We start from the raw sequence: 18,241 nt of genomic DNA, 5'->3' as shown, positions 1-18,241 counted from the left end.
TATTTTGGTTTTCGCTCCGTAGTCAGCCCTTGCGAAGCGGTCGTCGAATTTGTCACCTCTTCTGTTTCCATCGTAGCTTGCACCATCGCGCAGCCTTCAACACACCCTGGTGGCACCAAGGCGTAGCGTGAGAACACCAAACTGGTCGAATAGCTCCCTCAAGCGTTTTCAGTCCCGTAGGGTTGTATAAACTGTAGTAAAGGTGAGGTAGGGCGATTCTCAAATTTTTGGTGTAGCCATAGGTTTGGTGTAGCGAGTAAAGTGGTCTTCTCCAATCAGTATGTCGGCTGCCTCGAGTTATCCTTTCGGTCTTTTCCACTTCTGAAAAGCGTGGTTTCGTGCTGGGTGTCAGAACACTATGCGGCTGCACTGCTTCTTGACGACATCTTGCTGTGTCTTGCCACTGACAAGCAGTGAGCAGCAAGGTTTCTTGTGCTGCTTCAATTTCAGTTCTATTAAATGAGTGAGATTCGCACGTGACTGCAGCCGTTTCCAACTACTTCGACGGTAGGAGCTGGTCGGGTCTTAAGAAGTTCCGATAAGGATCCACCCTTCATGAAGTCTAAAACAAAGATGTACTGAAACCCAAATTGCGGAGGCTCTAACCTTACTTTCAAGTCCTTAACCTCATGTTTTTTGCAGTCCATTTGGACGGAACCAGCTGAGTCGTTCTTGTCTGTTGCGTGCGTGATCTCGCGGTCTTCATCCTTGCCTTTTGTTGGCACTCGACGCTGCCTCGGTGTTGGGTCCAGAGGTCGGGGGCATCACTCATGAGTCCACTCACTCAGACTCATTTGGACTCAAACGCACACGTGAGTTTGAGTTCGAGTGAGCGCGACGCTAGTATGGCACGGTGAGTTTGAGCTTGAGTGAGTTTGGGCCTGACTGAATTTGAGTACGCCTGAGACCCAGTGAGTTGTGATTCTATTTTGAGTTTTGAGTGCATTTTGAGTTTGAGTACATTTTCAGTTTGAGTACATTTTGAGACTGAGTACATTTTGAGTTTTGAGTACGTTTTGAGTTTGAGTACATTTTGAGTTTGAGTACTACCAGGATCTATTTTCTTATTTCTCCAACGTTATTTCTCTAATCGCAACATTTAATTTGGACCCCATACGCCTACGCGTCATCATTATGAAGTCCAGCCTTTAATATGACTCACGATAACTAAGTCATGATTATCACAATGAAGCATTTTTTTGTTTGTCCAATGTGAATTCTCAACCCGAGGCCTTCACTGATACCCCACATGCCCTAGCGGTACATCACTTTGAATTTTAACCCAATCTGTGAGCATCATGACTCCCGAGTTGCACGGTTCGCCATTTTCGATATTTTCTGTATATTTCTTTTTTTAGATTTTTTTAAAGTTTCGTTTGATCAATTGTCCAAATTTACGCTTTTATAATTATTACAGGTTGAACTTTCGTGATATCTGCATTTTTGTGGAATTTCAGGGCGTTACACGACCCTAGCCGATGAGGGGGGGAGCTAACTCGGCAGAGAATGCTACGTATTAAAAAAGCAAAGGCATATCCATGAACTCGTCGCGCTTCAAAAATTCGTGGGAACAGTTCGCTTTGACACAAGGCGTTTTTTCAGCATGCAGAGCAAGAATGCATGGAACCGTAATTCTAAACAGATTCGACGTAAATGAACTGAGCAGTGAGCGCATGTCCCCTCGCCCAATGTTGTTTGTTTCACCCCAGGGCCCCAGCGCACCATCGAGTTTGGATCGCCTTTGCCATGAACACGAATACGGAGCCTAAATCAAGAGTTTGGTATCCAATATATACATACGATTGCTTGCAAGCAGCGCTAATCACCATGGCCAGTAGGTGTAGCTGTATTATATCTGCAACAAAAATTGTTTCCAACCTTATAGGATTTACGGTATCATGTCGTACCGAATGAAAGAGTTGGAGCTCATGAGTTTGCACCCGTTATATTTTTACCACGTGTGAATTTTAAAACTATGAATGCTAATGAAGTCAGAGTCTATCTGAGCCCGAGTAAATTCCTAGCACGAGGGAGTTCTGAGTCCATTTGAGTTCTGAAATAATTATCAGTTTTCAGTCCATTTTGAGTTCTGAGTTCATTGTCAGTTTTGAGTCCATTTTGAATTTGAGTACATTTTGAGTTTGAGTACATTTTGAGTTCTGAGTACATTTTGGGTTTGAGTACATTTTGAGTTTGAGTACATTTTGACTACTGAGTACATTCTGAGTTTGAGTACATTTTGAGTACTGAGTACATTTTCAGTTCTGAGTACATTTGGAGTTTGAGTACATTTTTAGTTTGAATAGATTTTGAGTTTCGAGTACATTTTCTGTTATGAGCACATTTTGTGTTTTGAGTCCGAGTGAGTTCTGAGTTTTGCGCTCACTGTGAGTTTGAGTTTGAGTGAGGGCAGATGTGCTGCGAAGAAGTGAGTCTGAGTTTGGGTGAGTGGTGATTCGAAAAAAAAATTTGTTCGTGAGTTTGAGTGAGCCGCGCCAACTTTGTCGAGGTATGGTTGGGTCCCACCTGCATGTTCGTGTGTTCAGCCTTTTGGTATGAAGCATCCTGCGCTACGACGACGGCTTGTTTCTGTGCAGAGATTTGCCACATCTTACCGGGAAAATTGTTGTTGATAGTCTTCTCTTTTTGTGGTAGGAACAAGAATCGCTTCCCCGGGTCGACCGTCGCAATGGATGGAGCGTCTTCTTGCACCACCATCGTGGAGACGTCATACCTCGACGGACCTCCTGGCCTCACGCTATCCCCAGTCGCGGTTGAGTACGTAGTGATGTGCGCAACGGGATATAATGTCGTCTTCCATCGTTTTTTCGGTGTCATAGACGGACACAACGTGTCTGGCTGCTCCCCCCCCCCCCCCACCGGATCATTCGTTAATAGTGGGTAAAGCTCCGAAGGGTCCGCATTGATCTTCACGCTGACAATGTCAGAAAAGTCCCTTTGTTTACGGGTTGCCGACTCTAAATGTTTCCCAGACTCTTGCAGTTCATGTGTCTCAGCATTAAATGGTGCATCTTTGTGCTTTTGCACTGCAATTCGCAAGGTCGCTGCCCTTGAGCGGACGGTAGAGTCACATCGATGGGTTGTCGGGAGAACGCTGTTGTCCACAATGGTCAGTGGCCCATGGTAATTTGGCCTGGTAGGAGTGGCGTTGGTGGTGCCTCTCATGCCGGATGGCTTCGGGACCCTCAAGGCACTGCGGAGCCGGTTGAGGGTGCGGCATATATCCACTCGGTACGCCAAGGCCTCGAAATATTCGCGCTCGACTTCCTCGTGGTAAATAAGATCGATAATGTTCTGGTATATCTCGTACATTGTGGCATCATTGTTCTCAAGCAGATCAATGGTCGCTTGCAAGTCGTGCGGAGATGGAGACGGGGCTTCCAGAAGCTCATTCGCTGCCTTGAGCAGTCTTGCAGTAGCTACGCGACAGATGCGTTGCTGCCGGCGCAGCTTATCCATTCGACACTTACTGTCGGTCGTCACTGGACGGTCTGGGCCAGCCATGCCGACCTCCGGCTGAGGGCGGGGCTGATCACAGGAAACAGTCAAATTCGCGGGGTTCTAGGAACCTCAAGCCGGAGGGGACGACGGTGGTCTCCTTCGTCGCGTGCGGTGATCCTCCCGGGTTTATCGGCACCAAACAATATAGCGGAAGAACGACGCAAGGAAGACCTGGGCCATTGCTGCCTTTGGCGGGGACGATAACTTTAATGACAGGGGTGCTTTCATGAATATTGTGACAAACGGCGCATACCCAGCAGGAGATTTAACAAATAATATTCCGTGCCTGTTGACAGTCGTCTCTGCTTCCACGCCGAACAAGGCATTTCTACGTCTGTCACGGGACTAGTGCAGCAGCAGTCGAACGAGAGAAGCTGGAGTCACAACCTGGATGACGTATCCTGCTCTTTCAGAAGCATCTGCATCACAATTCTAGGTGCAGCATTCCGTGCGCGCATCATTCCTTAACCTCTGGCGTGCTTATTAAGGACGATAGCCTTCCATGGCCTGGAGGAACGTAAATATTTTGGTGTCTGTCTGTCTGTCTGTCTCTCTGTCTGCCCGCCTGCCGGTCTACCTGTCTATCTGTCTGTCTGTCTGTCTGCCGGTCTACCTGTCTGTCTGTCCGTCCGTCTATCTATCTGCCTGTCTGTCCGTCTTTCTATTGGTCTGTCTGTCAGTCTGTCTGTCCGTCTTTGTGTCTGTCTTTCCGTCTCAACGTCTCTCCGTCTGTCCGTCCGTCCATCTGTCTGTCTGTCTGTCTGCCTGTCTGTCTATCTGTCTGTCTGTCTGTCGGTCTGTCGGTCTGTCTGTCTGTCTGTCTGTCTGTCTGTCTGTCCGTCTGTCCGTCCGTCTGCCTGTCTGTCCGTCTGTCTGTTGGTCTGTCAGTCAGTCTGTCATTCCTTCCGTCCGTCTGTCGGTCTCTGTGTCCATCTGTCTGTCCGTCCGTCTGTCCATCTGTCTGTCTGTCTGTCTGTCCATCCGTCCGTCCGTCCGTCCGTCCGTCCATCTGTCTGTCTGTTTGTCTGTCCGTCTGCCTGTCTTTCGGTCTGTCTATCTGTCTGTCTGTCTGTCTGTCTGTCTGTCTGTCTGTCTGTCTGTCTGTCTGTCATTTCAATCACTCTCCTGGCAAAAGAGAAAGGATGCTTCAATACGAAATACATATTGGCAGGACCGTTCGGAACTACCAAGGCTGCTGTCATGGCTCATGACCAACCGATGGTGCGCCAACCATGTAATCTCGGAAAAAGTTAATTAACCTAAAGAAACCTCTCCTGCATTCATCATAGCAGTGGTGGGAGAAGAAGGGAAGAGCATAAGGGAGGTAGGGTGAGAGATGACAGAGTGTTATGCGGGTCGGGCGGAATCAAATCACCCTTTCTCGAATAAATTTTCAGCAGAGCAAGCCCATACGCACAATGTTTTTGTTTCATAGCTGCCGGAAGAGTGACGTACGTCCGAAGAATTGCTATTCTGCGAAGTCATGAAGAAAAGTAATGGAAAGCTCGCCCAGGAAACGGCGAAAATCAGGAATTCCTATATATACGTGGATCTCTAAATAAGCAAATATGAGTGATCATAGGTGAAAAAACAACTATACGGACAGTCACCAAACAAATTAAAGCTGCAAATGAAGACTTGCTCCATGTATGAACCAAGTGTGAACAAGGAGCATCACGGATGCTTATGCAGCAGCTTCAAACTACTTTTCGATAGATGCCATCAACTCACACGCGACGTGGAAAAAGAGAGGACCTGTGCAAGATGAAGACATAAAATAGGCAATTTGTACAAGCTTCTAAGGTCTCACGCCTTCTCGAGATGTATTAGGCTTTACACTAAAGTAAGAGAAAAATAAAAATTAACAAACTAAAAAACTGCTGAGATTAGTAAATCATTATGAAAAAGCATTAAAAACACACTTCGGAATTAAAAAAGAAATGAAGCGCATAATGCATTCGTTGTTTTAGTGGTGGAGTACATGCAGCTTTGCTGCCATCTATTTCAACATTGTTTCTATCTTTCTTTAAAGTGGAATTTTTTTCAGTCTAAGTTATTTTTGCAGATACATTCAGCTGATTTCACAGCTTGCAGCTAGTTGCGTGCGGATAGGTGCTTAGTCTGCTGTAAAAAGTTCGCGCCTACAAAACTGGCCCTGTTTCCTGTTTCGCAGAGGTAGATGTTTTGCTGCTTTACTCGTCTTTTCTCCGTGTCAAGATTCTGAAGAATGTGCGCCTACGCATGCAGCGTTCGCGAAACACAATTGCGGTTCCTTGCCAAAAGTGACGCTGGGGAACACCAGAGCCATTCGTCACTGCAACACTTAACTGCTTTTCCGGCTTTTTTCCCGAAAGAGAAGTTTGTCATTTGTTGCAAACACCAAACAGGCTTTTACGGGGTAGAAACAAAGAAAGTGAACAGTAGACATTACACGTCCCACTTGCATCTGCCGCATTTCTTTGTAGCGCAAAAAAAAATAAAAGAGAAACGCCTTTTTTGGTTCTCACTTCACGCCCTTGTATTCGAGAGGCACTCAAGTTGAAGAATTGTCGGCGCGTTCCATCGAGACCATTTTAGAACTGTAGTCCAAGTGAGATAAAATGTTGCCTATATTTTATATTATTCCAGCTCCCGGTTATATGGGTTTTTTTCGCTGCTTGTAATACGAAGGTTTTGCACGACCTCAACGATGCCATCATTGTTTTTTATAATCAAGACAGTCGTTTATCATGACATTCTGAAACTTTGTCTCAAACAAGGAACGAATCACAAAAACAGTTTTTGGGGTGCGTTTGGTGTATGCGGTCATTACGGCAGCTTTCACATATTTTTGTCTACATATTTTCCTGTATTGGACAAGTTAGTACAAAAATGACACTAGCCAAGCAATGAACGGAGATTCGTAAACTCCATCATAAAGAAAAAATGGCTTTCTAAGCGATAGGAAAAAAACAATAGGTGCCACTTCAGCGACTTTGCCCTCTGGTAACAGTGTGCTGTGCTGAACGAGCTCTTGAATAAAAACTTTTCTTATTGTGTTGGCAAACTCAATAAACTTTATTCTCTCTCAGCCACTTTCTGTCTCCAATTATATTTAGCTAATGCGAAGGGAGGACTCCGTTTCTTGCAGCCTTATGTGTAAAAGTTAGCATAAGAGAGTTTCTTGAGAGTATCCTGCTAAAGTCAGGCTGAGCAGCATTTGTTAAAAGTTTCTAGGCCATGCCAGATGCCTGTGACACTGAAAATGAAAAGTACTGACGCTCCAAGGAGTGGCTAGGAGTTTTCAAAGTGAACTTTAGAAGCCTCAAACGGTGGCAGTTGGCGCCGCGGTCGACCTTGGGCAGACGGGCTCCCTGCGGTGTTCCAGGGAGACGCTCCCGGATCTTACAGGTCATCAGGGTAAAGCCAGCAGACACAGTACCCAACCACGTGATTTTGAACTACGGTGCATGTTTTTTTCTAAAATTCTAAAATGGTATCGCCCTCTTCACCAGCGAATGCTGACGAAGAGTGCGATAAAATTAGCAAGCCCCAAGCTATCCTGGATTGAGGACACCGCCCACCGGTACGGCACCCGAACAGCGCGCTGGCTGTTGCATGAAGTTATTCACGCCGTCTTCCCCCCTACAAATGATCAGCCTACCAAACACGGCCGCAACAAGTACTACGAATCGACAGATCGAGATCTAGTTTAAAAAAAAGTCTTCTAGTTCGCTGAACCGATGCGACAAAACGAATAACGAAACAGTCTCTGTTCCTGATTCCAAAACCATAAAAAAGAGTATGACGCCAAATACCTCTCAACCGGTCACCGCCTCGTTGAGGCCAATAGAAAAAGTGACAGTTAAAACGTGCTGTGAACAAGAACTAACCGCTGACCTGCGAGTTACGTTAACTCTACTTCAGAAGCTTAGCACTATTCGAGGCGTTAGATCAGAGAAAGCGTTTCGGAACGGAGTAGAACCGAACTCCTTGTCGGGATAAACTACCCAGGAGTGGTGGGCATTAGGAGCGAAGCAATAAAAACAGGCACAAAAAACATCCCAACGAAACAGGTAATCCTGGCTTTTGGTGGCTCCAACCTACCGGACTTGGTGAAAGATGTTTTCAGTTGCCGCGTGTGGCAGCGAGCCATTCCGAACCCCAGGGGATGTTTCGAAGGGCAAAAATACGGCAATGGCGCTCAAGCGTGCCTTGACAAGTTGACTTGCGCCAAATGTAGTAACAATGACCAGTCATCCAAAAGCTACCACATCACCATAACGAAGGGTCCGAATTGCACCGGTATGCACACTGCCGGCTCCCCTTCATTTGTCTGACTTTAAAAATACTAAAAATAATAAGGCACATAACGGCTTCAAAAAACACCACCTTGGTTGAAGCGGGCCAGAAGCACAACATGTGTCTGATTACCCCAACATTACCTGCGGAGTAGGTAACGAAATCCTGGAGGATGTGCATGAACACATACAAATCCAGTGGAAGTTGTCAACACTAATCCTAACTGCGCGAATGGTGAATGCGTGCAATGTATATGTGTCATGGTGATTTCGTAAGGCACTCTCAAGCAAGGAACGGCTGGGTACCTTTGTTCGTAAATACATTGGTATAAATTTATACTGGTGCAATATTAATCTAATAACTCATGGACAGACACTTGGAGTCTAGCTAAGCACATATAAAAAACACGCCAGCTCAAAACGTTTTTGAAACCAGACTGTTAGGTGCGGATTTTGGAAATACAACTGAACCTCAAATATTAGGCAGCTAAGTTCTATTTGACCGTTATGTGGTGCGAAAACACACACTATGGGGACTATCTGACAGGCATGGGGAATATAATGCCTGGGTTCGACGATCTTCGCCAAGCCGGTGCGCCCAGCTGTCTGCGCCAGATGAAAAAATGAACTGAAAAAAATAAAGAGATGCGAATCATGCTTGCATAAATTTCAGTAACAAGTAAACAGCCTGAGACCATTGTGTTGCAGCTCTCAAGAGCAGCTGTTTCGAATGAAACAGTAGGCTTGTTCAAATAGAACAAATAAGTTGTTCATAGATCACACAGCAACGTTTAGGGTTCGACTTGAGAAAGGGCAGGATTCGACGAAATATATTTTACTTCATCTCTGCTTTATCGGCTATGTTTCTGTCCTTGGAGGCCTGGTAAAAACGCAATTTCTTATTTTTGTTGCGTCTGCTCTGAAATGCTGCATTATTAATGGTTCCTTCCCACCCATTCCTCCCCATTAAAAACAAAATGAAACTACACTGTCGATCCCCTTTGAATCGAAATAGCCTTTCAATAAATGTTAAGGTGAAGCAGCAATACTGGAAAATGGAAGTTACTTTTGTAAGGCATAATTCACCATAGCCACTAGAAGAAACAAAAAAACACAAAGCTCTACGGGAGACCCGGAGCCACTTGTTATTCACTCTTCCTTTTTTAGTTTGGCTGAACTTCCCTATAGAAAACTTGTGAATGAACATGTGTAAAACATGGCAGCTGAATAAATAAATTCGTATGAGGGCGGCATACCGCATGTTCACCGCATGGTTTGATCATGAGGTTCGACGCGCCGGCGCTGCACAGGCGATGAGGTGAGCCGTAGTGGAAGGCTGCGGATTAATTTCGAACCCCCGGGATTCTTTAACGTACGCCTAACTCTCGAACACACGGGTGTTTCTGCCTTCCACCTCCGTCAGAAAAGAGGCCGCTACGGGCGGGAATCGAACCCGTGAACCGCAAGTTTTGTTCCAAGCAAACAAAACAACAGGAAGAAACCATCGAGTAACCACATTCGGGGACAGTAGATCTTATTGTGCGCAAATAGATTTCGTGAAAACATCGTAATAATATCCAATTCACTATAATTGTCGTGTGAGCGGGGTATTGATGCTTAGTGATGCGGGGTACTTTTTATCAGCTTGAATAATGCTTAACAAACAGCGCAATTTATTAACGCGCTGTTCGCAAAATAAAGTACCATAACTTCAGTTTCTCGCCGTTCATCAGACAATTGTTTGTGGAGCATGGGGCAATAATTAAGATGCTTTCTCCGCTCCCGAAATGTCAGACCACCGCCTGCTACTTTACAGACGTGTACACCAAAACCACCGGTGATACATAACTGAGCGGGCTTAAAAAATTATGGTTCTTTCAAATTCTCCCAAGGTGCAGCTATTGAAGAGACCAATGCCGCATGCGGGCAACAAACGAACGTTGGAATAGCTATTTAACTATAGTGACTGTAGGGGAGCGTAGCATTTTACCCGTAGGAGTGGTGCGAGCTCGCGCTTCTAAAGAACTTCAAATTAAGTTGGTTCAGCGTGGCGCCTTTGATCTTCTCTACTAAGCGGTGAAGCTTTTTAACTTTTTATCGTAGCATAAATGCAAGTGCAAAACATTTTCGTCTGCTTTTTATTTCACCCGTCACCACAGGACCCACTAGTTCCAATGACGAAAAATACTAACACTTCTTCTCAGCGTGCCTCTTGCGCACATGTACACGCACTTTAGCTTGCAACCTTCACTTAAAAAAAGACATGACACAGGTCATAGCGGCTCAATTTTATGATGTGCGTTAATAAACCTGTACTAAAGAATCTCTCTCCAAAATTCGCCGCTTCTTTTAAAGCCTAAACATGGCAGAATATTGAAAGTAAAACCAAAATCACCTGGAAGTGTGCATTATTAGAACAGTCCAAACGGAACTGTCAGCCGCCCAAATACGCTCGCGGACATGTTCAAAAGTTGGTGTGCGTTCTCGCACGTGTCATTCGTACGTATCAAGCGTGGCAGTTTGAGAAATTATAGTTCTTCCAGGCAAACGTAACGAGGCGGTGCAGCTGTCCAGTAATGTGACACTGATGCCTTGCTACGCTGGCGAACTTCGCTGCGGAGTCACTTACGTTTTTGGGAAACTGTCCAAGAAACGCATACTTGAATATTTGTCTACGTCAGTCGTTCTATTGGGCGGACACAGGTATGTGGAGGAAAAAACGAATGGTAGACTCGTTACAACATCATGAAAAATTTAAGGACGCCACAACTGCAGGTGAGCACAAAGAAAAGTGAAGCTTTTCAGAGTCTACCATTCGTTTTTTTTTTTTTTCATTTCGGTTCTAAACGTTTCATCTTACAGTCCAAATAGCATTTCCTGACATACCTCAAGCCTCGTTCCCGTCGCCCTTGATGCGGACCTCACTTTTAACTGTGGCCACAGCGTCGGGAACATTAACCTCGCTCTACACTACCAACTACTGGTAGGTTCACCACTCGTTGTTATTTAGCTCTGCGTACACATGATATTGGGTGTCAGTAGCTTACCCAGTCGACACAGCAACAGAGAACACAGAAACATCCCCACACACAAGTAAAAGCGCAGACAGAGTCAATGGCGAATGTCGCATGCCTCTATTAAAACGGAGCAAACCAAATTTTTTATACCGCGCATCTGCTAACAGCGTCTAGCTGCAACCCCCTGTTTCACACGCTTGAGTTCACACCACATCGCGAATCACTCTTCCGGAGGGAAATCTCAGTGTACAAAACGCGACCACGACAAGGCATCCCCAGCCCAAACATGGGTAACAGTTGCAACACTCAAACTGTCTGTTTCGTGTGTGCGCAGTCCTAATCGGGCAACATCTCTGAAACACTCCCAGGCGTTAACGCTATAAAACGGTTGGCGGCCCTTCGGACTTTATCATCGACGAATGTACACTCTTTGCATGCATATCGTCTGCGTAATGGCGACTTCGGTTTCTTCTTTGTTTACTTAGTACACATAGACGTTTATTTTGTTTTTATCTCTGACTCATGTTCGCTCTTGTTCGAGCCGCCTGCATTAACATGGTCCGCATGGTACGCGAGACGAGATGGAAGCGCCGCATCCTCTCGAGCAGGTACGGGCTCATGCTATACGCGGCTGCCAACTGTAACCCAGGACTCCATATTTCGTCATCAACACGCAACCTTCTCTCCACAGGCAGATAAAAGGCCTCCTGACAGTGTGGTAGACTATTTCACACCAAGAATTGTGACGAGAAACAAAAAACACGAGTTTTTTTGTTTGAATGAGTGTGTTTGAATAATAAGAACATTATTCAACGTAAAAAAGAGCCGGTTTTTGGAAAGACGTAAAAAGCTAGACTATTTGTGTTCTCGTGACCACAAAGCAGTAGCGGAAGGAGGAGGGTGTAGACTTTTTAAGTTCCAAGGGTTGATAAACCAGTGGTTTCTGCCAAAGCAATCTATTATTTTCCGCGTGACCTCCGGCCTGGTTGGCCGAGTAGCGAAGTTGCAGTGATAACAAAGATCAGAGCCGCCCAGCAGTGTTCGCTTTAAGGCACTTAAATTGAATAAAGCCGCTCTGACAGAACGATAAAAGAACCATGAACCGCTTACAAAGAAAACAACAGCTGACTAGAAATGGCGTAAACCCATAGGGATTCGACTGGCCGAGCACACGTCGTACTTTCATTGTACCCCAGTGATACCGATCTTGGTACAAGGCTTAATTAGAGTGAGAATATGCGTGTTTGGCGGAGCACGAGGCATTATTATAGGAAGACATTGGGGCAAGATTAACCGTAGGACGCGCGAGAACCCCGGGAAGAGAGCGGTTTTTTTGACAAGGAGCTGTGTGGACGTAATGAGCTCCTATCACGAGAGTGAGGATGGGGAGACCCAGAACAGGCAACGAGGAAGAAACGTGTGCTAGGGAAACAAATTGAAAAAAGAAAACTCATGAACTGAAATGACATAAGCCCCAGGCGCGGTGATAAAACTAGCAAAACAAGTAATAAGCAACAGGTCAATAAAGGAGTAAAAGGGTCGAGTAGGGTTAACGTGCGAGAAAAAAAGAAAACAGATAACGTGAAAATCAATTTAAACAAAACATAACGTCGTGGTTTTACGAAGTTGTTCAAAGGACCCTCAAACAAAACAGAGCTTCCATGAACGCCTGGTGATCATAATAGTCGTGTGGCTGTTGCAGTGAAAGCACCTCCCATGTTTCTCAAAGAGACTCCCATTTTTGTGGAAGAAAAAAATCTGCAGAAATTAAGGAATTGTCTACTAATGCGTAGTATACTTATGCCACCCGTGTAGAGTGTTAGTTATCTACAGCCAAATTTCTTGTATTTTATAAATTCTGTCCGACCAGTTAACTCTATTTAAGCTAGTATAACAACTACGCTAGTTATTTGACCAAATCTGCATTTTTGTGCAAATGGCCGTTACATGGCTCGCCATTTTCACTATTTTTTGTATTTTCTTTATTTTTAAAAAATTCTATTCGACCAATTATCTCCATTTACGCCACATAATAAATACAGGCAGAACTTACGCGAACTCTGTATTTTTGTGGAATTGCACCGAGTTACACGGTCCGCATTTTCAACAATTTTTACATTTTTATTAATTTGTGGTTTTTCAGGATTCAGTTCAACCAATTATTTCCATATGTGCTACTATCACGATTAAGCGTGAAACTTTTGCAACATCTGTTATTTTGTGAAAATTCTGGGCGTTACATGGTTCTACATTTTCAGTATTTTGGTATTTCTCCTATTTTTTGAATTTTCTAAATTCTGTTCGACCATCTATCTCCATTGGCGTTATTATAACGGTGAGAGCTAGAGCTTCCGCGAAATCTGCATTATTGCAGAAATGCAGGGCGTGACATTGTTCGCCATTTTCGCTAAGTTTTTTTTTTCAGTTATTAAAAATTTCGTTCCACCCATTCACCCCATTTACGCTATTATAACAATTATCGATGTTACTTCCGCGAAATCTGTATTTTTGTGAAAATGAATAACATTACACGATTCGCCATTTTCGCGATTTTTTGCTTTTTTCTTGTTTTTTTTTCGGCGCTATGGTCAACCAATTATCTCCTTTTTTGCTATTATAACGAACATAGGTAGAACTCCTGAAATCTGCATTTTGTGGAAATGAAGGGCGTTACACTGCTTGCCATTTGCAGTATTTTTAATGTTTCCTGATTTTTCTTTTTTGCGAGATTTTTCTCAACCATTTATCTCCATTTGTGCTATTGTAACGATTACAGGTGGAGCTTCTGCGAAATTTGTATTTATGCGGAAATGCAGGTCGTTACTCGGTTCGCCATTCTCGCTGATATGTTATATATTTGTTGCATATTTTTTTTCTTGTTTTTTTTTTTTGAAATTCTTGTCTACCAGATATCTCTAGTTTCGCAAGTACAGCAATTAAAGGGCTTGCTTCCGCGAAAAATATATTATTGTGGAAATTCAGGATGTTATACCATCTTCGCTGTTTGAGTTCAGGGAAAAAATGCTACGTATTAAAAGTGACTTGAAAGATTTGGTAAACTCTAAAACGCTGATGTTGCGCTATAGTCGTCATTTGCCACGTATAGCTCTGTTCTTTCAAGCACTAGCTCATAACTTTTCTTCTCGCTATAGTACGAGATCAAGCGTGATCTTTTTGAATACAATCCAGGCGAAGTAAATCCGCTGTGCGCGTGAAAAATTTGTTGACGTTAACAGACATCGAACTGTTGCTTGCTTGTTTTTCCCCACTCTTATGGACGTTCGTACAAAGTATCTGGGATCGATGAGACCGCGGAAGGGAGAACGGTGGTGTATTACGGCAATAGCCGCAAATACGAGACATTACTGCTTTCACGGTCGGGACAGCAAAAACTTGTTCGCTATACAGTTTGCTTACTTGACTACGTGCTCCCTTCAAGGGACCATGAATACTAAATACAACATTGTTCAGTTTGATAGAACTCGACTCTTGCAATTCACTCAGCCCTGTTACAGCCTCACAAAACGTCTTTTAACAAAAAAACACGCAAAGAATTTTAAACCTTTCAAATTCTGCGGTACGCGGCTCCAGAAGTGGCGCAATAGGAAGAGCTGGGGCGGAATAGCGCAACCCTAAAAACAGTTATCAGTGAGTTAACTGTGTAAAACCAGCAACTGTAATCGCAAAAAACATGAACCTGTGACGTCATGCGGCCCTCGTCAGTTGGTTGCTGGTGGTAAACCACTGCTTCACGTGCTTTCTGAAGTCTTCGTTAAAATAGGTAGAATTGTTATAAACAGAAACAGTCGTTTTGATAAACGAAACCTGTATATTGTCTTTAAGCCTCGCTTATCAGTGTTCCCGCTTACTAGCGTGTCGTTTTAGCAGCGTTCCCGCCTGCAGGCGGGACCATTCGTCAGTATGCCGCGACTTGATCGTTGTACAGACATTCCTGTTCTGTATAGCAGTACGTGGCTTTTATAGTGCAGAGCTCTTGAGGGGCCGGCCTTCTCGTCGTAGTTTGTCCGCTGTCAAGATCCGTCGTCGGAGCATATCGCGGCATCACGCACCAAAACAGGGATACACGGCGTCACGCACCCAAGCAGAGGCATCGAAAAGATACCCGCTTGTCCCTCGATTCAGCCTTCAGGATAAGGGTTAACAGCACACTTGAACAACGCGTTTATATAGTCATAACAATTCGATACTCCAAAACCGCTGGTACTTGTCACTCACGTCTTCATTGTTAAGGGGAAAAAACTGCAGGTACCGTAGACTGGAAAATATATGTAATTAACCGACAGACCCCGCGTCCATTTAGATAGGAACGATCGATGGGTTGGTTTTTACGATAGTGAGTGAAAAAAGTGGCCGCGGAAGGCAACAGACAACGCTTTAAAAACTGCGCCGTAAGGCTCTGGCACTTGCGAGATGAAAGCAACGATAGAACAGAACTCCCTCTCGTGCGGTTCCAGGCAGAGGGCGCATCAGCACTGCGGAGGCGGGACATTTGAATTGTGTTGGAGAAAAGCCCTGTTCAATTCATCAGCAGAGGACGCCGAGGAGATCACCACAGCCCTGGCGATGTCTGAGGGAGGTTGCGACACAATCCTGAGCGACTCGCAAGAGGCCGTCCGCAACCTGGAAAGAGGTCCAGTGAGCGGCAAGGCGGCAAGAATGATAGAAAAATCGGGAGTTCGAGACGGAAGACGAGTGGAAGTCAGATGAATCCCTGCGTACACGGGCAAGTGCTCGCCGTACGCGCCGAACCACAACGAGACGGCCCACAGGGAAGCGCGCGCTATTGACACATCGCGCTCCCAACGTGGGCACTCGTCCCGAATGGGAGTGGTGGACGGAAACCAAATACAGAGCCAGGGGCTACGCCGAAACACTGGCCAGACGAGCGTACCCGCGGCCCCACCGGGAACTGGGCCGAGAGGAGACAATACATCTAAGACTCCATACGGCGTCGACAACGTCGCCGGCCTCCTTACAGTGAATGTACCCGGACGAGTACCCGAGTGACCAGTGCAGTGTTTGTAAAAAAGGACCGGCAAACCGGTGGCACATCATGTAGGACTGTGCCGCCGAAACAGACTTCGCGCACTTCGAAGAGTATCCGGAGGAACTCCAGACAGCCATCGAATCTACAAGCAAGACCGACCAGTCATGGGGCATCCAGCAGGTCTTGGCCGCGCTCGAAAGGCACGATCTCCGTAAAACGGGCTTGTGACGAGTAGGTTCGCACAAGAAGGCGCGACTCCAGGCCACGTCGAGGCGGAGCCGTAACCCGGCTCCTGCCTATTGCAGAAATTGTTTCAATAAAGTCCTTTCCAGTCCAGTCCTTTCCAGGAGCGAGACAGGAATGGGAAGAGCGTACGGGTGGTAGCAATAAGCTGACCTCGGCGCCACAGTCCCTCTGGCGAATCACTGCTGAGCACTCCCGGAAGCTTTCACGATGAATGAAATTGCTTCAATTTTTTTGAAGAGAGGAAGAGAGCTTGCACCGATGATATTATTTCGCTGCATTATTGAAAACACATACTTTCAACCTGGTGCACTCGAGGAAAGTATGATAAATGGGAGGACAGTATGGAAAGAGAAAGGAGAAGGTGGGTGTAGATTTGCGCAGGCGCCACCGCTCGAGGTGGGTAGCGGCGTCGCATAGCCCGTGACCTCGAGGCAGTGGAGGATTGGACTTCCGTCATGTCGGGGTCTCTCGGGAAGAGCAGCGTTTCGAGGCTGGTGTTTGGCAACCGCAAACGTGGATGTGTGGCTTCCCGGTGGGTCCCTGCTGTGGCATGATGCGGACACATAGCGGAAGACATGCTCTATTGTTTCGGGCGGTGTGCAGTTACTTCAGGCAAGCCTGGCTGTGCGCGTCCCTGGTGGGGAAGGCCGGCAGTGTTGGAGGAATTCAAAGGGAGTCTCAGCAGTGCGGTTTGTTCTACGTTCTAATGTAGGATGGCGGGGTTGAGCACAGCCCGTGCCTCATCGAGAATGCTGATGGCTGTGCAGAGTGGCGTTGGGGTGTATGAATTCCCTTGGCAAGGATGTCTGCGTCCTTGTAGCCCTCGATGCCGCAGTGGGAGGAGAGCCAATTTTGTTGGACGCGCAGCCGCGGGAGCTCACCGTAATCAGCTTGCCTACCAGCGAGCGCTCGACGAGACCGCTGCGACGTGAGCTCTGCGCGCTGTGTGGCAATCCGAGCGGGTCGGCGCAGTCGGCGCAGTCAAGCCAATCCGAGGAAGTACGCGCCAGGCAGAATAGGGAACATCACAGGAAAGTGGCAATGTGAATGCGGGGAAGAGAACAGCACTTCCTAAGTTATTTTTCTACTAAACAAATCCGTGAAAACGCACCTGTAGTGGTTGAAACATGGCGTATGCGCTCCAGACTGCACAAATAATCTCAGAATATTTACAAATTACTGAAGCTACAATTAAGAAAGATGCAGGGGTACTCTGGGAAATGTCTTCTAAGGCCTCATTCACACAGCCGTCATTTTCTCCGTCACGGCATCGTCCCGTCAAAAAACTGGGGTGGTGACGTAATGGAGTAGCGTTCGTACTGGAGCTCTCCGTCAGAGTCCACAGTCGTCCGCCTAGTGATTAGTTTAGCCTAAATTCAGCGTGCCTAATCTGAAAAGCAAAGAAGGTGGCCTATAGATTTTTAAGTGCGCTCACTTTTCGCTAAATTTAGCCGTAAAATTTTGTTTTCTGGTTGGCTGGTTTACCGTGGGGCGTGGTTCTGTCGCGTTGATGGGACGGCAACTTAGAGCTTGGCTTCCCGTCGCCACCGCACCTTCTTCGGCGAGAAATCGCCCGAGAAACCGTCACCCATGACGGAAGACGGTGACGTGACGGAGTGAAAAACGGCTGTGTGAATGATGCCTAATACACAAGAATTCTCATTGCCCTCTCCGTATCACCAACCTTTAATTAAAGCTTTAACTCTCATCCGGCCCAAGGAACCTGCCCAAGCAACGCTAGGGCAGGTTCCTTGTACCGGTTCCTTGCAGGTACCGGAGTGACTATGGCCGGTGTAATCCTAGTTTTATATTCTAATAAACCTTATTCTCACATTTATGGTACCCCGGCGGTCATACCAGTCCTCGCTCAGTTTTCGCAAAGGTGTTCGCCTTTCTGCAATGCCCAGAATCTCGTCTTAGAACAAACTAGTGTCGGCAAGAGCTCAGTGCTAAATAAAAATAGACAGCCAGGCAACTTTAGTGCTGCACCATTAGTGGCTTCGCGTCACGGATGTCAATTCTACAAAACCTATCGTCTATGACTAATGCTGTCCTAAAGCTCAGTAGAATGCACCTTTATAGGGGCGTGGCTACGCAATCAGAAATTGCGCCGTTATTACCACGCCGTATTTTCATCTTGCCGACTAAAGCCGCATAGCACGGTGGGG

Source organism: Haemaphysalis longicornis, unplaced genomic scaffold (assembly GCF_048455015.1).
Source record: "Haemaphysalis longicornis isolate Haplotype H1 unplaced genomic scaffold, Haemaphysalis longicornis Haplotype H1 scaffold_4, whole genome shotgun sequence".
NCBI classification, from domain to species: domain Eukaryota; kingdom Metazoa; phylum Arthropoda; class Arachnida; order Ixodida; family Ixodidae; genus Haemaphysalis; species Haemaphysalis longicornis.
Note: the sequence above shows the minus strand (reverse complement) of the source record.